General features: G+C 38.2%; 1 long non-coding RNA gene across 2 annotated transcripts in view; it reads right to left on the bottom strand.

The window, feature by feature from the left end:
- The window catches only part of LOC131507161 (uncharacterized), a 122,671-nt gene extending 105,934 nt beyond the window's left edge, over positions 1-16,737 (bottom strand). For both annotated transcript variants that reach the window (XR_009259370.1, XR_009259371.1), the window contains exon 1: positions 16,508-16,737. This is a non-coding gene — a long non-coding RNA (uncharacterized LOC131507161). The remainder of the gene's footprint in view (positions 1-16,507) is intronic.
- Between the last annotated feature and the right edge of the window lie 6,614 nt (positions 16,738-23,351).

Below are 23,351 nucleotides of genomic sequence, written 5' to 3'. Positions count from 1 at the left end.
GTTTTAACAAACTTCCCAGGATTTAAATGGTAAATGAAGTCTTTTTGACCAATTAGGCCCTTTTATCTGGGATGCTAAGTTACTTGGAAAACCACTGTTGTACAACGGTAAACCTTAGGTTGTACTGCATAAGTAAATGCTGTAACTGCCCAAATATATATGCAATTCCTAAAGTTTGAATGTTTTGGTATAAGGTCATCACTTAATATTCTGATTACTCGAAGTGTTATGTGTTGCAGAAATAACCGAATTTCTTTGTCAACTGCATCATAATGAACTCTCATCAGATCTTTAACAATGTCTATTTCTGAGATTTTGTCATTTATAATTGCTCTTATTCTTTCACAAAATGTGTTTCTTCTTCAAAGAAATTTATAAAGAGGACTTTGGGGACAAATACAGGTATTCAACATCTTTAAGATTAATACTAAAATGGGTAAGAATTTCCAGAACTAAAAAGCTTTATTCGAATTGAACAAGAATTAGGAACATGGGATTAAATGAACAGAGGAATATTATAGTTTTGTGATTCTTGTTGAAAATATTGTTGGTTCTCTAATGTTTGCTCTTCTAGATTAAGGACACTTTCTCTTAAGATATCTATCATATACAGAAATGGCATAAAGTATTTATTTGTAAACTAAAGCATTTATCTTTTCTCTCTACATAACTCCCCTGAAATTCAAAAACTCTCAGTGAGTATTCTTTCTTTAATGGCAACTACAATTGTTTGCATAAGTTCAATAAGAATCTGTTCATCTTGTAACAGGTCACCATTGGAAATACTGGTTATTTTACCAAGGTTTTGACTGGAATGTCATATTTGAGAGTGACATTCATAGACTCAGATATGGCCAGACAGCTTTAAGGAACTAAGGTTGGCTTTATGAAACATGGAGCCATAAAGTCCCTTAGAAATGTTGGCCTGATACCTTGCTTACAGAGTTCCCAGCAGCCTCACCAAGTGAGTAAAGGTCACTTCCTGGCAGGTGCAGGAACCTCAGGATATCTTGGGGACCTCATGAAGAGGAATTCGTCCAGTTCTACAGGTATTGCATGCCTGTCTGATGGAAAGTATTTGGCTTGGCTTCTGGCCTGGACAGGCTACTAAAAGTTTCCTTATAAAAGGTTCCAGCAAAGCAAACTTTAAACAATTCTTTTTTTTTTTTTTTTTTTTTTTAAATTTTTTTTTTCAACGTTTTTTTTTATTTTTATTTTTGGGACAGAGAGAGACTGAGCATGAACGGGGGAGGGGCAGAGAGAGAGGGAGACACAGAATCGGAAACAGGCTCCAGGCTCCGAGCCATCAGCCCAGAGCCTGACGCGGGGCTCGAACTCACAGACCGCGAGATCGTGACCTGGCTGAAGTCGGACGCTTAACCGACTGCGCCACCCAGGCGCCCCAAAGCAAACTTTAAAAGATCCTCATGATCAATCACTATTCTTGTTGAGCTTATGTAAATAATTGGGCCAAGTTTGTTAAGACTGGACTTTTTCTACAAATGCATTGGTCTCAATTTGGCTATCTCTGGAAAGGGGGGTTTTTAGAGAGAACAACTATGTTTCAATAATGCACCATTATGGATGTTAAATTCTAGTTATGATTGCCTTTAAATGTTTGTTGTTTGCCTAAACTGGACAACTTGAGATAAACTTCAGAAAACTGTCATAGTATTTCATATATAGGCAATCTTCTGTGCTTGTTATACTATGGGGATAATAATAAGACCTCATGGGCATATGATTATTTAAACAACTGGAAAACAGGATGGATCTCTAAATATGCAAACCATATCTTCCCTAAACCTGATCTGACAGTTACCAGAAACCCCCCCCCCCCTTTTGAAAACTTGGAGGTGGACTTTACAGATATACAACCAAATAGAGGATTCAGTTTCAGGTATCAACCCATGGGTCCCTCACTCCAGAGCTAAGAAGGCCAACTCAGAGGAACCCTCAACCTGGTGAAGTGATCCAGATCCAGTCAATCCGCTTAAACTGACCCTCAAAAAGACACTGGCCCCTGAGACCTCCAGCCCTCCTCCAGCCACACCCTGGAAGCTGGCTGGTCTCCGCATGGCAGAAGCTTGAGGAATCAACATGTGAACCGAGCCCAGGGGGTTGGATGCAACTCTGCCAGCCCTTGCCCCTTAACTGGTGTCACAGCCCTGATCTTACATCTTTCTGGTGGGCTGATAAAGATTGCACCAACAAGCTGGACATGGGGCAAAAGATGCATGCTGGGTCTCAGATACCTCCTCTGGAAGGGAAGATTATTAAGTATTGCCTGTATATTATGATAACCTCTCTCACCCTCACAACTGCCACTTACCCACTTTGCCCCCAGGATTGTTATATGACAATAAGGGGTTCAAGGGCATTCAGCCCCTTCACCTCACTCTGCAAAGATTGCTACAAGGAAAAAACACCCACTCTCTGTCAGTCACCCAGTGCCCCAAGGACTAAGTATTGGGCCATAGAGAAAACCGAAAATATCAGGAACCCATATTACAACAAGGGCCTCCAGAAAGGGAAGTGAGCTTGCTACACTTACCTTCTTCAATGAGGGATCTCAGACAGGGGAGGGGTGCAAGACAGGTCCCTTCAAAAAGCTATAAAGGATACCCAGGATAGGGTAATACAAGCCATTAAGGCAACCACTCCCCTGGCAGCCTACCAAGGTTTGAACCTTTCAGCCCTCAATCATATGCTTACCAATTCCCCACTCCAGCATTGGGCCAACACTACTCTACAAGTCCTCCATAAAATAGATAATCACACCCAAACCTGCTGGATGTGTTTGCCCTTCAGCCAGAGGGCTTACTTAGCCACTCCCATCTCTTTGACCTAGGAGGCTTCTGAAAATCTTGAAACCAACACCTCTGTCTTAAGTGACCCTGGCCACTGGGATCTGTCTCACAAATGCCGACAATCTAATCTGTACAGTCCCTGAAGGTATGAACAGTACCTCTCTATGCAGAAGAAATATAACCTTAAAAAGGAATACAACCCTACATTTAATCCCTGGGGTGTTCTACCTGTGTTCTAATTTGGCCTACCGGTGATGCTTAGAGGCCAACTGGACTCAGATATGTTATCCATCCTCCTAACCCCAGAGATATCCGTATACACTGAAGATCAGTTCCTAACAGCCTTTAGCCCCAAGTCCAGGGCTAAACTGGCAATCCTGCTACCCATTCTGATAGGAGCAGGAATTGTGACAGGAATAAGAACTGGAATAGGCAGCATAGGTTCATCCATAGGACTATACCATAGACTATTTCAAGAGCTAAATGAAGACATGGAACGGGTGGCAGATTCTCTGGTAACCTTACAAAGCCAAATAAACTCTCTGGCGGCAGTGACCCTCCAAAATAGGCGAGCCCTCGACCTCCTCACTTCAGAAAAAGGAGGGACTTGCATCTTTCTGGGGGAGAAATGTTGCTCTTTTGTAAACCAGTCAGGAATACTTACAACTAAGGTTAAGGAACTCAAGGAAAGAATTCAATGTAGACAACAGGAAAGTATCAATCAATGGAAAGGATGGGATCTCACGGACTGGGCATTCTGGCTTCCTGCTCCTCCTCTCCATAATTTTACTTGTATCCATCGACTCCTGTATACTGAATGCCGAGGTACCTTTTATTGAAAACACTGTTGCTTGCCAAACTACAGCACGTATCTTAGCCTTCTGCGAGTACCACCCTGTAAAACTGAAAGGTGATGGGTACTAAAAGTTTTTTTTTAAAAGGCATCAAAGCGGGGAATGTTGGGAGAAATGAAGAAAGTACTGAGCCAAAGATGGCCGACAGGACTAAAACAAGCTCTCTTCTCTAGCTTAGAGACCCCTCTTCCAGGTTCTTCTTGCCCTGCTTGTCGCACGCGCGAAAACCTGCCACAGATATGGAAGCTGACAACTATAAATTACCCTTCCCACTTGCATTCGGCACTCAGATATTTGGAGAAATGGTCTCCTCTGAGCCAGCTGGTGTTAAATAAATCTCTGATCCACCAAGATCTCTGAGTGCCGCTTGGTTTTTCTGCCAGCATTCCAGCCTGTTTCCGTACCACAAGTACAAAAACACCGAGATCATATCATGCATATTTTCAGACCACAACACTATGAAACTTGGAGCCAACCACAAGAAAAAAATTGGACAGACCACAAACACGTGGAAATTAAAGAACATCCTACTAAAGAATGAATGGGTTGACAGAGTTAAAAAAAAAAAAAATACATGGGAGCAAATGAAAATGAAAGCACAAAGTCCAGAACCTTCACAATGCAGCAAAGGTGATCATAAGAGGGAAGTGTATAGCATTACAGGTCTACATCAAGAAGCAAGGAAAGTCTCAAATACACAACCCAACTTTACATCTAAAGTAGCTAGAAATGGAATAGCAAATAAGGCCTAAAGACAGCAGAATAAGGGAAATAATAAAGATTAGAGCAGGAATAAAAGATATAGAAACAAACAAAAACAGAACAGATAACAAAACCAACAGTTGGTTCTTTCTTCCTTTCTTTCTTTCTTTCTTTCTTTCTTTCTTTCTTTCTTTCTTTCTTTCTTTCTTTCTTTCTTTCTTTTTCTTATGTTTATTTCTTTTTGAGAGAGAAAGAGAGAGGCAGCATGAGCAGGGAAGGGACAGGGAGAGACAGAGACACAGAATCCAAAGGCAGCTCCAGGCTCTAGGCTGTCAGCACAGAGCCTGATGTGGGGTTCAAACTCATGAATCGCAAGATCATAACCTGAGCTGAAGTCAGACGCTTAACTGACTGAGCCACCCAAGTGCTCCAAGAGGTGGTTCTTTAAAAGAATTAATAAAATCAATAACCCAATAGTTAGTCATTCAAAAAGAAAGGAGAAAAGACCCAAATAAATAAAATTATGAATAAAAAGAGATCAGAACCAAAACCACAGAAATACAATTATAAAAGAACATTATGAAAAATATATGATAAAAAACTGGGCAATATGGAAGCAATGGATAAATTCCTAGAAATATATAAACTACCGAAACTAAAACTGAAAGAAACAGAAAATTTAAACACATCCATACCCAGCAAACAAATTGAATGAGTAATCAAAAATCTCTGAACAAACAAGTCTATGAACAACAACAACAAACAAATGTCTATCAGACATTTAAAGAAGTGTTAATAACTATTCTTCTAACTATGCTTCTTAAACTGTTCCAAAAACTAGAAATGAAAGGAAAACTTCCAAATTCATTCTATGAGGCCAGCATTACCTTTACTCCAAAGATAAAGTACCCACTAAAAAGGAGAATTATAGGGGCACCTGGGTGGCTCAGTCAGTTAAGTGTCTGACTTTGGCTCAGGTCATGATTTCATGGTTCCTGAGTTCAAGCCCTGAGCTGTGCTGACAGGTCAGAGCCTGGATCCTGTTTCTGTGTCTCCCTCTCTCTTTCTGCCCCTCCCCTACTTGTACTTTGTCTCTCTCTCTCAGAAATAAATATAAGTAAGTATATAGGAGAATTGTAGGCCAATATCTCTGATGAACATGGATACAACAAGATACTAGTCACTTGAATCCAAAAGTACATTAAAAGAATTGTTCACCACGATCAAGTGGGATTTATTCCTGGGTTGCAGGGTGGTTCAATATTCACAAACCAATCAACATGATACACCACATTAATAAAGGAAATGCACCACATTAATATCCTGAAAGGATAACGTTCTTCCAATGTTACATTATCCTCTCAAATGCAGAAAAAGTGTCTGACAAAATATAGCATTGATTCTTGATAAAAACCTCAACAAAGTAGGGATAGAGGGAACATACTTCACCATCATAAAGGTCATATATGTGAGCCTAAAAACCCAGTCTAATATCATCCTCAGCAGGGAAAAACTGAGACCTTTTCCTCTATGGTCAAGAACAAGACAGGATGTCCACTCTCACCATTGTCATTTAACATAGTAATGGAAGTCCTAGCCTCAGCATTCAGACAACAAAAAGAAATAAAAGGCATCCAAATTGGCAAGGAAGAAGCCAAACTTTCCCTATTTGCAGACAATGTGATACTGTATGTAGAAAACCTGAAAAAACACCAAAAAGTTGTTAGAACTGATCTCATGGTTCAGGAGTTCAATCTCATCAGGCTCTCTGCTGTCAGCATGGGCCCACTTCAGATCCTCTGTCCCCCGCTCTCTAGCTGCACCTCCCCCACTTGTGCTCTCTCTCTCAAAAATAAATAAACATTTTATTTTTTTCAAAAAGAGAGTTTAGGAGCACCTGGGTGGCTCAGTCAGTTGAGCATCCGACTTCAGCTCAGGTCATGATCTCGCAGTCTGCAAGTTTGAGCCCCACATTGGGCTCCTGCTGTCAGCACAGAGCCCACTTCAGATCCTCTGTCTCTCTCTCTCTCAAAAACAAATTAAGCATTTAAAAGTAATAATAAAAATAAAAAAGTTCAATTCTTTATTACAAACACCATCTACACAATCACCAAAACATTTCCCCAATGTTACCACCCATTTTTTTTTTCATTTCTTTCCTTTCTATTCATATGGCCCCCCTTTTAATTTTAAGCAGTGACCATTTTGTCTGAATCCATGATAGATTTCTCACTCAACATATTACTGTAGTCTTGTATTCACATTCTATCCTTCACATATATAGTTTCCAGAACACAGCAAAAGACACACTTTTTTCTGTAGCCTCCTCCAAAAACCTTCTATGCTTAAAACTGAAGAACATCTTTATTACTATACATTCAATCAATCACTCAATTTATCTATTTTCACCTACCCATCGATACATCTCCCCTATTAGGCACATTAAGTGAAAGCCAACCCTACTAATTATTGTATCATGTCAATTACCTGTTCTTGGCCCATAAATTGACAACAACGGTTGCTAAAAATTTGAACACTGAGTTCAGGATCATGAAGTTCTCAAATGTTACTGGAGGTTCCCTGTTTATGGATTTTTTCTTTAAGATAGAATCAAATGTGTGATTTGGAATTAGAATAATTAAAATTATTTCAAGTAACAGAATTAAGAATTATACTGAAGATTAAATAATCAAAATATATATTTTCCATTGCTGCATAATGTTGATGAGCAGGTGATAATTATGAGCAGGTGATAAAATATTTTACATTTGTTCAATGCCTCCAGAATGTATTTGATGGGCTTCTTACACTGCATACTATTAGGAAATGGCTTTATCTAGGGAGCACAAAGGAGTTGTCTGCTTTGAATACAACTGTGTTTTCATAAAAACGTATTAATGGCCACACTGCCAATGCTAAAACTGCAGTAAATATTAGCATATGACTAAAATTTTGAAAACTTTCAACATTATATCTTAGAACTGAAATATACTGGTCAAAAATTATGAATATATGGTTTTAAAGCATGGAATGCATTTGAACCTTTATTTTGGCTGCTCATACAATGCAGAATTTCAAAAAGATGCATAAAAACTCAATTTTACCTCATTATTGATTATTTTCTATTATGTTAAAGGAGAAAGACTAAAATATTGCCATAATATATAGAGTGTTTTTTTTTTTTTTCAGTCTTCACTCACCTGGTAACATTTAGTGTATTATTTGCTTATTTCACAAGGGTAATTAACACCACTAATATTTGGGATGTATTCCATAGCTAGCATTATAATTTTGCCCTTACATTGAGCCTAGCCTCTAAAATTGACACACCTGTCAGAAAAAAGATTAGGAATCAAATATTTCTGCTTTTATTTGTGAGTAATCAGTATTTAATGTAAAACAGAAAAGATAATCCAATTATGTAATTGAAAACTAAAGTGATTGAAGGTAGCTTTTATTTATACCTTATTGATAAACCATGGGCCATTATGCAAAAAAATGCATTCAAAATATTAAACATCTTCAAATAATTATTTATTAGCATGTCATAGTTTTCCAAAATGAGAAATGTAATGTAATTTAAACACAGCATAGTGGTCTATGTATACGCATAGAATGTTTTATAACATTCCTCCTTCCTTTCTTCTTTTTTTTTTTTTTTCCTTCTCTTCCTCCTCCTTCCTTTCAATGATCATCAATATTCACAACAATGGCTAATACAAAGACAGTGCCAGCCACTTCTCTGAGGAGGCAATGACATCTAGGAAGAAGTTATTTTCCAGTACATTTCAAGTTGATGAAAAAAAAATTCAATTTCAACATAAAACCCATGTGTGTGATGGTAGCAAACAAAATGTTTTTATTTTTGATTTTTTAACGTTTATTTATTTTTGGAGAGACAGAGAGAGTGTGAGCAGGAGAGGGGCAGAGAGAGAGACACAGAATCCGAAGCAGGCTCCAGGCTCTAAGTTGTCAACACAGAGCCCAACGTGGGGCTCGAACCTATGAACCATCAGATCATGAGCTAAGGCAAAGTCAGAGGCTTGACCAACTGAGCCACATAGGCACCCTGCAGACAGAATGTCTTTAGAGATGGGAGATGAGGGACTTCTGGGGTCTTTACTCTGGGAAATATTGTTTATTGATTAGCTGATGATTGGTTAATGATTCAGCTGATAAAAACTTTCCAGGCATTTTAAGTAAAGCACTGTCATCAAACACAGAAGATTTGGTCACCAGGAGCAACAGAAAATGAGAATGAATACAATCCTTAGTTATAGCAAGGTGCACATAAATGGAAAAAGGGAAAGATTTCAGTTGAAAGATTATAGATTTTGTATTGGTTTTGTGGAATCCAATGACATCTATAATGTGTTCTAAATATGATTATTTAAAAGGTCTTGATCTCAAGGATCCAAATTTACATGCATTAAGATAATCGCATAAATACTGAGTATGTGTTTATGTAATATGCCTTTAATTGCTGGGAGATCCTCCTTTCCCAGAGCAATTTTAATTGATGCTGGAATCTGTCCAATTTCAAAACCAAAATTTTGACTTGAAAAAAGGATGACTTCTGGCTGTCCCCAAACACCCAAACAATGGGGTTTGTTCTCCAGGAACCAAAAGGTGTCATTGTCACTAGCCCCTATCAAGTGTCAGAAATCACCACAGTCTACCTGTGAATCCATCTCAGACAGTTAATTTTCTTGCACTAGACAGTACAAGTGGAAGACCAAAATAGTAAATAATATAATAATGTTCAGTATACCCAAAGTGGTATACCTCAAGTAAAATACATTCTGTACAGTAGACTATATTATACAAAATTCAGTCTGAAATACTAATCCTGTTAGCTTGCATAAATGGAAGACTATTCGAAAAATGAATTACTTATGGTAAGTAGGAAACTCTATTTCTCCCAGATCTGGATGTGTACTTAGAAGGGGCAGAAGAAAAAAAGTTTCTGGTGGGAAAGTTGGATGAGAACACTCATAGCTCCAATGAATAGTGTAGAGATTGACCCCTTTTTGGGGTCTCAGTTCCCTATATAGAAAACCCTTGGGATTGGGGCACCTGGGTAGCTCGGTTAAGCGTCTGACTTCAGCTCATGTCCTGATCTCATGGTTTGTGGGTTCAAACCCCGCATTGGGCTATGTGCTGACAGCTCAGAGCCTGGAGCCTGGAGCCTGCTTTGGATTCTGTGTCTCCCTCTCTCTCTCTGTTCCTCCCCCGCGTGCAGTCTGTCTCTCAAAAACAAACATTAAAAAACTATAGATAATACTTGGGACTGACCTGTAAGGAATTTTCTTCATCTCACTGCACTGAGCATGAAATCCTGTACCTAATACAGATTTAAGACCCCAAGGATACCACCTGCACAGTATACTACCATTTTTTTCATGGAGGTAGGCAGCATGTACATCTTAGCTATTGATATTTGATTACACATACTGAACAGTCTGGAAAGTTTTGAAATATTTAACTAAGTACCTCATTTAATGCAATAGATATTTTTCTGCAAAGTTTTATGTACAATGTCTTTTGTCAGTACATTTGCATTTTAATTCAGTAGCACAACAAATTTGTGGTCATTTTGCAATGCAAATGTGGTTCCAGAATCTAATTTATTGTTTTAGAAATGTGTATTTATACAGGTGTATTTATCTTACACCAAGATATCTTGTGGCTGTAAAAAATGAAATACTTCTTAAGACAAAATGAACTCTGATTACAGACCACGAGGCTGGCATGTATGTCAAAGAAAATATTTACTAGTACAATCATTCTCTGTAATACTCTATTTCTGTTTTCCCGAGGAATGTACAATATTGTATAAAAAAGTACTTAAATTTTATTTGCCAGAAATAGTTAATATTTCATGAAGTGTCTGTTGTATACTATACTTTAAGATCTCCTTTAAATTTTGGTGACTTTTAAACCCTAAGCTTCTAACACGAAATTTGGTATTTCTTAAAGGAAAAGACCTTAGAATGTTGCATTCTTCATGTTAACAAATCCCTGTTATCAAGTATTTCTTGCTGTATGTGTTGGCCATGAGAATACAGTTCTCCAGTCTCCAAATGCTTGAAGCATAACTGCCTGACAGCTCCAACTGCTGAGCTCTATAACTCATCACCATGTTTGTACGGAGGCCACACTTCCCACAGGCCGCTCCCAGCCAATGACCAAATGTGGCAGAGCATTCCTGGGAGGCGCAGAGGTCTTCTGATGACGATTTTAATTTAAGGCCTCCCCAAGAATTCTTCCAATCTTCACTGACCTTTCCTTAGTACTGCACCATAGGTGCTTCCACAAACCACCTTTCCTTCTTTCTCTCTCTCCTTCACTCAGGATAAGACCTACATGGTGGGTCAGATGGCTCTCTCAGCCGATCTCACCTCCCCTTCCCCAATTTTCTCTCACTAGTGTTCCCCCTGATAAATCTGATTAATTTAATCCCATATTGATTTCTGCTTATCTATGCTACCTGGCTTAAAAACCCAGATTAACGTACTCCTAAATGCTAGGCAGTTTGGTAAGTGCTATGAAATATAAAAATTTTAAGTCAGGGTCATTGACCCAAATTTGTCCCTTATCTTTATATCTTCTGTGCCTACTCTTGTAAATGCATGGCATTTGATTAAATTATTGCTAGGAAACTTATGGCTCTAAAATCCTGTGATCTTTACTTACAAGATTATTAGTAAGAATACTGTGGTGAATTAAATATGGCCACAAATGTTTTGTCATTTCCCCAGTCAAGATGTAGTATTTATTTCCCCTCTCCTGGAATCAGAGCTGTCCCTGTAACTGCTTAAACCACAGGAGGTGGAGAAAGCAACATGGCCACTTTCAGACTAAACCTTAAGAACTATGGGCAGCTTCTATGTTCCATATCAGCAGTTCAGTTGTTAGCTAAAGAGAACACACAGAGATCTCAGGTGGGGAGAGGAGGCTCTGAAGGTTACATGGAGAGGGAAAGCAGTCCAGCAGTGCCATTGACCCAGCTCCAGATGCCATCTGACTGCAACTACATGAGACCCAAGTGAGACCAGAAAGAGAACTGCCCAGTTAATCCCAGATAATCAACAGAACCATGAGAGTTATTAATAATGGTACTGTCCCAACCACTAAGTTTCAGAATAGTTTGTTACACAGCAAGAGATAACTGAAACAATATCATGTCTATCACAATGAATTATCTTATTAATCTTATGAAGTACATATGTTTAAATTCACTTATTGAATAATGTATATATATATATATATATAAAATATATTTAATACATGAACATTTCCATGGATATATACAGATACGCTTATGTGTATATATGTATGTTTGTATATACAAAATGTATGTATAGGTGTATGTGTACGGATGCGTGTGTGTGTCCATATAAATTCTATAGAGAGTTTTCAGCTACAAAGCAAAGATAGTGACTAGGATGGTGGAGATAAATAACTGTCATGGGGTTAAAGAAAAGACCAGGGACACCAGGGTAATTAGTGTGATGTTCCAGCTGGTAGAGCCATAAAAGGGGAGTAAGATTTAGATAAGGAAAGAAACAGTGAGGGGAAGCGATGTATGTGAGGGACATGTTCTATGTCATAGCTCTGTATTTACCTATGTGTGATTAAAATAAATATAAATAGCCAAATGAAAGACCTAATTGAAACTGAAGTTTCTTCCTATGAATGATAGTTAACTTTATTGCACTTTAATATTACGTAGATTATTATATTATATCATGGGTTATAACTGCAGGGTAAAATATCTTACATCTTTCTATGACTATATTACAATTTTAGTTTTTTAATGTCTTTGTCAAGTGTTTTGGGCTGGATATGAAATATATTTCAACATTTTACATCTCAGATGCCAGCATTTCTTAATGTCAGAAGTGAAAGGCACGCCACTTTTACAATTATTATCTGTGATTATGCAGAAAACCATTTGCTCTCAACATTTATGGATGATATTACAAAACCATCAAGGACATTTTTTTCATTTTGGAAGACGTTAAAATACTGAGTAACATATTTTTTTTTTAATTTTTATCTTTTTAATGTTTTTTAGTTTTGAGAGACAGAGAAACAGAACCTGAGTGGGCAAGGAGCAGAGAGAGAGGGAGACACAGAATGTGAAGCAGGCTCCAGGCTCTGAGCTGTCAGCACAGAGCCTGACGCAGGGCTCGAACCCATGAACTGTGAGATCATGACCTGAGCCGAAGTCTGATGCTTAACCGACTGAGCCACCCAGGCGCCCCTATTCTTTTTAATTAAACGCTCCATGTTCCCTTCTGAAGCCAAAGGTAGTGCAGTAGGGTACTGAAGCTCAAGAAAAATGAATGTCCCACAGCTTCCCAAATCTACATTCAGTGACTCTACACTGATAGCTTGGAATACCAAGGTGGGAGTATTTAAATTAAATGAGCACATACATTAAATGAGGTAATTTTGTTTGTTTTGGAAAGCAGGTGGTTAAACATTTATTAGTATACTGAGGGTGAGATTTGGTCCAATGTATACATGTATAAATGTATACAAAGTATACAGTTTGCCCCAATGTATACAACAATACATTAAGATTCACCCCAAATAGGGGCGCCTGGGTGGCTCAGTAGGTTAAGCGGCAGCTCAGGTCATGATCTCGTGGTCTGTGAGTTCGAGCCCTGCGTCGGGTTCTGTGCTGACAGCTCAGAGCCTGGAGCCTGTTTCAGATTCTGTGTCTCCCTCTCTCTGACCCTCCCCCGTTCATGCTGTGTCTCTCTCTGTCTCAAAAATAAATAAACGTCAAAAAAAATTAAAAAAAAATTCACCCCAAATCAAGACTTTCTACAATTGTTTTATTCACCTGCACTTTTCCGTGGTCTAATTTAATCTTTGATATGACTCTCAGAAAATACTGTCTCCACTGAGACTGGTCCTGCAATAGCTCCTACTCATCTCTGCTCTTTATTAGCTCTGAAAACTGTAGAAGAGACTGATATGCTGTAGTCACTCCTGCAGGTCATGGCACTGCAGCAGCAGGCAGAGGCAAAGGTCTCACCTCCTCATGACCCCTCTTACTGGTGGGACATCACTAGGAGAGCAGGTGCATGTGGAAAGTTATGTTCCTCCACACAGTTCCTCTATGAAGTCTTCTCTAGCTTTCCAAATTTGGTTAAGACCCAGCAGTCATTTCCTAGTTCCTTTGTGTTTTTTCTCACAATTGTCTTACTGTACTTACTAACTGAAATCTTTAACACGTCCCATAAGTCCCAGGGCATTGTGCTTCCGCCCGAATATGTGATGCACCCTCTACTAAGTTTAAGTTCTAGGCAAAGGGGTACTTTCTCAATTAATTCTCCAAATGAGCCACTCTTTTCTGACTCTGCATTGTGACAGCCACTTCCTTCGTCTACACCCTTTCTCCTATACTTTGTTTGGCTTCATCTTCTCAATCCTTTGGCTCTACATTTAAATGTTCCTGCCTCAGAAAATCGCCGGTTTCCCAGATCAGTCAATTCTCTCTGCTATACACCTCAATCATTACTTTCCATCCACAGCATGTATTTCAGTTCTATTTAACTAAGAAGCTGTGTGATTACCCATGTACTGTGGAAAGTTTCTACAGGAAGGTTTGTTCACCTCTCTATGCTCTTAAATAGTAAATAGCATAACAGTATGACAGGGCATGACATAACACAGCTTGACATGACAGCAGCCCATGTCATGGGCTGTTTATTTATCCTGTTAAGTAAATATGAGCCACCACTAAAATTCACAAATAGGAGTTCAGCCCCTAGCATAGTCTTGAAGTCAAGCCATTTTCAGTCAATGGACACTTCCATAAATCATATTCAAACTATGATGGTGATAATATCAACACAGAATGGTAGTAACTGAACCATCATGAATCTGGCATATTTAGATGCAGAGTGTACCTTTCACTGAATCCAACTTGAGGATCTCATTTTTCTATTTTAGGATTTCTAGAATGTAGTGGGAATTATGTGTGTGTGTGTGTGTGTGTGTGTGTGTGTTTGTGCGTGTGTGTGTATATACACACACACACACACATATATATGTATATAATATCATTATGTATTTGTATTTTTCCCACAATATATTATTATTGTGTGTGTGTGCGTGTGCACTACCCTCAAAACTTGCTAAAGAAAACATCTGCTGGGGCGCCTGGGTGGCTCAATCAGTTAAGCGGCCAACTTCAGCTCAGGTCATGATCTCGTGGTCCGTGAGTTCGAGCCCCACGTCGGGCTCTGTGCTGACAGCTCAGAGCCTGGAGCCTGTTTCAGATTCTGTGTCTCCCTCTCTCTGACCCTCCCCTGTTCATGCTCTGTCTCTCCCTGTCTCAAAAATAAATTTAAAAAAAGTTAAAAAAAATAATGTTTAAAAAAATAATAATGTTTAAAAAAAAAGAAAACATCTGCCACCATTTTTTTAAAAAAAACAACTAGAGTTACCAATTACTTTTTGGAAGTACAAGCCATTATCATCTACACAATGATACAACCAAATTCCTGCAAAAGTACATTCTGCAAAGTTTTGCAAAGTATTGATTACAAGATTTTGTAAAATCAGCAAAGAGTTTCAACCTATGTATTTTGGTTCCTCCAAAATCTGAAATTATGCCTGGATGTAAAAAATTTCATAAGTCAAACAAAGTCATCCTGAAATTAGTGACACAAACAATGAGAAAGGAGGGGAAAAAAAGAATGTTACCTGGAATATACTTATTAGTAAATAAGGAACATCAGGTTCTTTCCAATAATTAAAATATATTAATTAGTTCTTGACAATATCTTTCAAAAATTAACTATACAGATTTAAAAATACATATTTAGAGGCCTTAAACTATATTATATAAAATTGCTAAAAGTAATTCAGTAATATTAGAATACAGTATAAAACATGTTTTTCTCAGAGGGAAAAATGTGTGAAATTGTAACACGCTAATTAAATGAATGTTGCATGGAGTACAATCAAGAAAACTACCTCTAGAACCTTTCAAGACAGAGGGCAGGAGAAATGTACTCTGAGACATTGTCTAGGCCTGATTTATTAAATGGAACAGGAATTTCTATTTCAGGGCAATAATCTACTTGGTATTTATATTTATATTTATATTTACTTGTATTGATTTGTACTTAAGCACTAGAAAGGAATGGAAACTTTTGATGTTATTCTATGCACCAGTCAAGAGAAAATTAACAATTACCAATTGATGGCAATCTTGAACAATTTTAAGGGGAGGGTCCTCTTCTTACAAAAGAGAGTGTTTAAAAGTGCATCAGAGTAAAAAGAAGTTGTCTTTTCTTTTCTTTTTCTTTTTTTTTTTTTTAATACAATTTAAGTAAAAACCTTTCTTGTACCTAATAGAACAGATTTCAACACTCTCTCAACCTGGAATTTGAGTTGACTAAGAGAAAACAGAGTTGATCTTTCTCCTTTAAAAGTTCCCACATTTATGACTGAGACATAGAAACACTTACCTGGATTAAAGACAAAAGAGTTTGAGAAAGTTTTAACAAACAAGATATGCGAACCAACCAAGCACTGCAGTATCCGACCACCTTGGGACAAAGGCTTCACAAGGGTCAGAAGGAACAGCCGTAGCCTGTCACCTTCTTGTTATCTGACACCTTATTTAATATTAGCCATCAGAAGTTTGTCAAACTGGGGAAGGTCACTGAAGGGGAGATGTTTCATGCTAAACCTTTCCTGAAGGACTAGTTTTGGTACTACTGTAGTAAGAGGGATGCTAATAGTTATGGAAAATAACAGCTCTTGCAAACACAATGTCAAGTTAAGATGTGTCTTCAAAAAAATGCCAATTTTCCGACTAGGAAAATAACAAGTAGGTAAGTCTGCACATGTAAATTACCACAGCAAGCAAAACTTCCAGGGTTAGGTTCGGAACTGGACCGTCACCAAGACACTACCTTGTTGTTACCTAAATAAACTTGCTAACAGGAAAAGAAAAACTGGTTAAATAAAACGAGTGACAGTTCAGGACCCCTTCAAACCGCGAGAAACTTGTTCGGACCGACGGTGCCACCTCCGGAGTCCGCATCGCAAGTCGCCCGGGTCGGGTGTCTGCGCGAGGACCGGCCCCGTCCGTCATCTGGCGATTACCTCGGGCTGCAGCCGTCTGCGGGATCCTCCTTCCCGGGGTGGCCCCGCGGTCCGGGCGGCGTCCGGAGGCGACGCGGTGGAGGGAGCTCGGCGCGCGGGCCACTCGGGCTGGTCCCGAGCGCAGGCGGCGCGGGGAAGGGAGCCGCTGCCGGGCGAGCGTGGCGGGCGCGCCGAGGACTCGCGCGCTCACCCCGACGCGCACCGCGTCCCGGGAACCGCCCGGCCGCGCCGCCGCGTCCCGGCTCCCGGCCCGAGAGCGCCCCCGCCCGGAGAGGAGGATAGGAACCCGGCGGGACACCCCGACTGGAGGCCCCTCCATGGGCTGTGCCAAGGAGTGAATTGCTCAGAGAGCCCGAAGAAGGACGCAGGCACAGAGGATCGTTTACTCCCCAATCCTAAAACGGTGGGTGGGAAGAGGCCTCATAATATATTCGCCTCATAATATAAACTTATTATCAAAACAGGTGACTGTCATTTTGGCCTGACAGTGAATGAGTCCAGATCACATGTCTCCGTTGGGTTTCGTCGGACTCTCAGCAAGTGTCTTTAGGATTGTATGTTCCTGACGCTAAAAATGACAGAGAGCCCCAAGGAAAAGGCTGAGATGTTGCTTTTCTGTGCTCAGGATCCAGCACAAATTCCCTGAACATAGTAGGCACATGGTAACAGATGGTTTTGTTGCATGTACAGAATGAACTGATGCAGAGAGGAAAACGGGTATTTCCCTTTCTAAATGACCATTTTGCCCAGGCTTTAGCAGGCAAACACAAGACCACCAATTTAATACTATTTTTGTTGTTTTGTTTTCCAGAATCAGCATTTGATTAGGGGGCTGAGGCACCCCCACCTCCACCAGCCCTTTTGCTTCTGGTAACCGAAAACAAAGAGGAGCCGTTTCTCCATTTCCATCACCCTATACAAATTCCTGACCTGACCTCAGGTGATATGATATAGACTTGCACTGATGTCATTGTACCCCCACCCCCCGCCCCACAATGTAGATACTGTTTCAGAGATGATTGTGGTAGAAATCAAGCTCCCCAGAGACAAAAAAAGATAGCTATCCCTATCAGAATTTTTGCATTCACTTGGATTGGACAAGAGTATACATTCACACTCCACATCTATGTTAATTCTCCAGCCTCTTTTAACTCTCCAGCCCCCCTTTGTAATGGAATCTGAAAAAATACAAACCAGCTGGACATCCGACAGAATGTAACAGTGGTCCACATAATAATCTTTTGCTAAGCAAACTGGATGGACAAGAAGTGACTAGTATCTTGGAAGCCTTGGTAAAACACATGGACTCTAGAAGGTGGTACATAAATCCTACAAAGATACATATCAAAAAAACTTTTAGAAGTCCTAAGGTCTGGGACGTGTTAAGATATCCCTTCAAAGTAAAGGAAGAACTACTACATCTTGTACCTCTCACTGCTAAAAAGGAAGCTGAATGCCTGGTATGCCTTTTTGAATTCTGGAAGCCACATATTCCATGTTTGGGAATACTGCTTTGACCAATACATCAGGTAACCATAAATGTCACCAGCTGTGTGGGGACAAGAGCAGGAAAATACTGTAGTAAGTTTGGGCTGCAGTGCAGTGTTTAATCCTAGTAAATCCTGTGGAACTAGAGGTTTAAGTGGGAAAAGATGCCATTTAGAGTTATTCAAACCCAAGCTGCTGATACTGATACCAAGGATTTTTTTTTCTTATTTTTTTCTTTTTTAAAATTTACATCCAAATTAGTTAGCATATAGTGCAACAATGATTTCAGGAGTAGATTCCTTAGTGCCCCTTACCCATTTAGCCCATCCCCCCTCCTACAACCCCTCCAGTAACCCTCAGTTTGTTCTCCATATTTATGGGTCTCTTCTGTTTTGTTTCTCTCCCTGTTTTTATATTATTTTTGTTTCCCTTCCTTTATGTTCATCGTTTTTAACGAAAATTATTCAGAGCTTTTTTCCTCATAGGGATCTCAGATAATCATTCAAGTCTTAAATTTCACAGTAATAAATACAAACTGTCATTTTCATTAATATTGTAAAGTGCTAATAAAAGTTATGACATCCCTGGGGCACCTGGGTGGCTCAGTCAGTCAAAGGTCTGACTTTTGATTTCAGCTCAGGTCATGATATCATGGTTGTGGGATGGAGCCCCATGTCAAATTCCACACTGACCATGGATCCTCCTTAAGATTCTCTCTCTCCCTCTGCCTCTCCCACTGTGCTTGCTTGCATGCACATGCTCTCTCTCTCTCTCTCTCAAAAAAAAAAAAAAAAAAAGTTATGACAGCACAAATTTACCGCTTCCTTGGCATAAGCTTTTTAAAGGTTGAAAATTTGCTAAGTCATTCTTTGGGAGATATTTTATTAAAATGCTAATAAAATCCAAATGCTATCCTTTCTGCACAGTTTATTTAACTCTCAACTTCTCCAGGGATTGTCTCCTGGATTAATAAGATCACCGTTCTCCTCTCATGTCATAGCATATTCTGTCTATGCTAGTGATGCTCTTTTTGGCACTTTAGAATCACCTGAGGAGAGTAAACAGCCTGCTGCTGAGGCCATGCAGTTCAATCAGAATTTCTCAGAAGGGACTTAGACATCATTTTTTTTTCTTTTTTTTTTCTTTTTTTTTTTTTTAACTCTCCTAGTGATTCCAATTAGAAACCAGGTTAAAGAACTACTGGTATATACATTTTAGAGGGCATTACACACTTGCTACTTCCTTACATCCCTGACTCCCTAACAGAATCTCCCTGAGTGAACTTTTCCATCCTATTATTCATTTACTGATCTGCATGATAGATATTTATTATGTGATTTGCTAGACAGTTGGTTGACAAACACAGCCTTTTAACACATAAAAACTTCTTAACAGAGGGCGTCTGGGTGGCTCAGTTAAGTGTCTGACTCTTGGTTTCAGCTCAAGCCGTGATCTTGTGGCTTCATGAGTTTGAACCCTGCGTTGGGCTCTGCCCTGGCAGTGTGGAGTCTGCTTGGGATTCTCTCTCTGTCCCTCTCTTTGTGTCCCTCTCCTCCTCATGCTGTCTCTGTCTCTCTCAAAATAAATATATAGACTTAAAAAAATTCTTAATAGAAATACCTTTTGCCCTAAACAGGTTGGCTGATTATCATTGTCTTTAGTATACATTGTTCTGAATTGAATAAATCTTGTACATTTAATTGTACTGTATCCTCAATAAACAAAAAATGAATGAAATATGCATGCATTACATGCAAAGAGGAAGAAAAGATAGTATTTTATGGAGGGTGCATTGTTATAAAGTATCACTCTCCAATTCAAGGTGAAAATAATTATTTGTACTCAAAAGCTGTTACATTTAAGAGGCATTCCACAAAGTTAAAATAAAAACAAATAAAAGATAAACTGAACTGTTCCCTTTTTGGAAATTTTTATCAAGTTTATACCAACTTTTTGATACTACAAGCCTGTAGGAACAAGGATCGAGATGTGCATATTTAGGGTATATAAAGACATAGCTGTAAAATATTTGTATTTGATAACTTCTACCTAATAAAATTTTGTTTGTAACTGATTTGATTTTCTACTGGGAAAACCAAAGAACAACTAATATCAATGAGGTGACATCATACTTTTTAAATATTTAATGATTTTCATCTCATTAAACACTGAGATTGCTGCATTATTATAAATCTTAGAAGTGAATATATTAACTTGTTCAACCTGTAAGTCAGTTACAGAGAGAAGCCTCAAGTCTATTCTTTTGACTCAAAATTTCTCTTCTGACTAAAAATAAACCCACAAATCGGGAGCGGGGGAAGGGCACTTCTATAGTGGTGGCAAGGTGTTATAATAACCATCCCAGATATCTAAGGAATAAAAATTTCTAGTAAAAAAGATTATAAAAGAATACTATAAAAAGTTATATGTCAACAAATGGATAAATTCCTAGAAATATAGTTTTCCAAAACTGAACTGGGAGGAAGTAGAAAAACAAAAGTGATAAAAAGAATAATTTTTTCTCACATAAATTTCTGAAAGCAGATTATTGTTTTCAAACAGTCCAACAAAGCTTTTACAATATCTCATTTTTTTTCTTTCCCTGAAAGAAAAAAAAGTATAAATAGAATGTTGTTTGTAATTGATACATTTTTAGATACAATTTCTTTCATGTTTAAGCAAGAGCTAATCAGTTGATGAATCTGCCTACACATGGTGAAGTACAAAGCCGATGAAAAGGGAAATTTCTATTATTGTTCTCCCTTTCATTGGCAAGTCACTTAATATTTTTGGTATAGAAACTCTAGAATGCATTTTGATGTATTGTATACTCTGAGTTTTTATATAAAATCAAATATTTCAATAATTTGTCATTTTGTGAATAATTTACATCTCAGAATTAAGGAGTAGTGATTTTTTTCCATACTAATGTTCATTTATTAATGGCAAATTGCTGCCAAATATGTCTTGCAAGGAATGTTCCTTGAAAACTCTCTGTAAATTCATGACCCAAAGGTCTTATTTTTTATTCCCAGCTATACCTTAATTAAGATCTGATATGTGGTTTAAGGTAACCACATATCAGATCTTAATTATCCTTCTCTGTAGCCACAACCACAATAATATGAAAATAGCCAAAATGACTGCTGTGTAGCTTGGTAGGTAAAGCCAAGTACTCCCAAGAATAAAGAGTGACATTTCTAGCTAACGATGTTAATAATCTATGATCAAGAATTACTATGAACTCTGAACTAATCTATAATTCACTTATCATATACCCATTATACTGTAGGAACTTTGTGGTAAAGTGGAAAAAGCCTGAAGCTTGGAATGATGGGTCTCCTTCTGTTGAAGTCCCTGTTTCTCAAATGACTTTCCTGGATAAAGAGACATTTGGAGATGAAGATTCTCCAGATCCTTCATCAAAACAGCAGATTCTTACAAAATGCCCCTGAGTATGAATTTAGCTTGAGTTTTAAATGTATACCACTTCATAACAGCACATTGTGCTTACTCTCAACAGCAGAGTAAACATGCCTAATTTCTTTGCACACATGAAGAAAATACAGTTGAAAACTTATCTATCTATCTATATTTAAAATTTTTTAATGTTTATTTATTTTGCAAGAGAGAAGGAAAGAAGAAAGAGGCAAAGAGTGGAGAGAGAGAGAGAGAGAGAGAGAGAAGAGGGGCAGAGAAAGAGGGAGAGAGAGAATCTCAAGCAGGCTCCACACTGTCAGCACAGACCCCAATGTGGGGCTTGATCCCACAAACTGTGAGATCATGACCTGAACCAAGATCAAGAGTCAGAAGCTGAACTGACTGAGCCACCCAGGAACCTCAATTTTTTTAATTCAAAGGAAGAAAGTTTTATGTAGAGTAGAAATCAAGAATTCTGGATAAGACAATGTGAGATGGTGTTTGAGATCTGGGACATCTGAGGGTACTATGGGTAATCCTCCCCTTACGTCCTGCCCAAATTTTTATAGAGGTGAATAATCAGCTTTAAGATTCTATAAATATAAGATTAAAGAAAAGAAATAAAACAGGGACTTATGGGAGAGGAATTTTTTTATCAGAAATGAGAAGAAACACTTTATTCACTTTTGCCTAAATGAGTAATGTCATTTATATGAAGAGATCACATCTTAAAAAGCATTGGGTTCAGTCCAACATTTTATTTATCACTATAATGATACTCTTCCACTGGTCTGAGTTACAAAAATGATTTTAGTTTAGATAGAAGACCCTAGCTGTACTTCATAATTTCCATCTCTGGGAAAAATCATCTCATGTGTCTCCTAAATGCTTATTACAATGGTGACTTTTAACTCAAATATAGCACACACATGAGAACATTTTGGCATCCAGTGCTGAAATATTAGTGTATGAAATAAATATTTCAAATAGAAAAAGAATTTCTAATGTCCCGGTAATAAAAGAAAAGACATGATGGGAGGATGCTTTTTTAGAGGAAAGACTGCCTGAAGTGTGTATACAAAAATGCCCAAGATTTTTCAGAACCCAGGAAGACTGAAAACAAAAACAAAAAACAAAAAACAAAAACAATAGCATTGTGGAAATATTTCTAAATTTCTAAAAAAAGTTTTTTTTTAAGGAAGTGAATCACTTACAGTGAAATTTTAGGATGAACTAGATTGGTAAAGGGTAGATTCTCACTTTGATCTGCCCGTTTTAGTCCTATTTTCTGACTTTGGTGTGGTACCAAGGATATAGATATAAATAAATATTTATATTTATCAAATTATATAAAATGACTCTTAGATTCTCCTGTCCAGTTAGTAAAACTGTCAAGTTATTTTATTTGCAAATGAAAATGTAACTGAGTAAGTTTGCACTGTGTTCAGTTCCATTGACCCCCCAGTTTTTCTTTCTGGTTTCTTCTTAGAATGGTAACAAAATTGTGGCAGCACTTAGCCTCATGTCTTCTCGCAGTAACATACAAAGGCTGAAAGGGGAAATGTTTGTCTTTGTGTGCTCGTTTTTGTGTTTCTCCTAAACTTTTCTAGTACTCTGCATTTCTATTCCCTTAACGTTGTCCAGTATCACTTCATGCAGCCATGAATGTCTTTTTTTTAAGTGCCAATCTATGTGACTTCTTTATTAGACACACACTACTGTATTACATGTTATTTCACCAGTGAATTTTCTTCTACATTTTGTCAAAATATCTTTGAAAACAGAACTTCAAGGAGTATCCTGACCCATCGAGAGAAGTATAGTAATAGAAAATAAAAGTGAAATCAATGAGAGACACTGAAACCATTCCTAAAATAGATTATTAGTGACAAGAAGCAATCAACGTACAATCTGTTGATAGTGTAAGATATGCAGA

The sequence above is a fragment of the Neofelis nebulosa genome, chromosome 3, assembly GCF_028018385.1.
Source record: "Neofelis nebulosa isolate mNeoNeb1 chromosome 3, mNeoNeb1.pri, whole genome shotgun sequence".
Lineage (NCBI taxonomy): Eukaryota > Metazoa > Chordata > Mammalia > Carnivora > Felidae > Neofelis > Neofelis nebulosa.
Note: the sequence above shows the minus strand (reverse complement) of the source record. Positions and strands in the feature narration are given on the sequence as shown.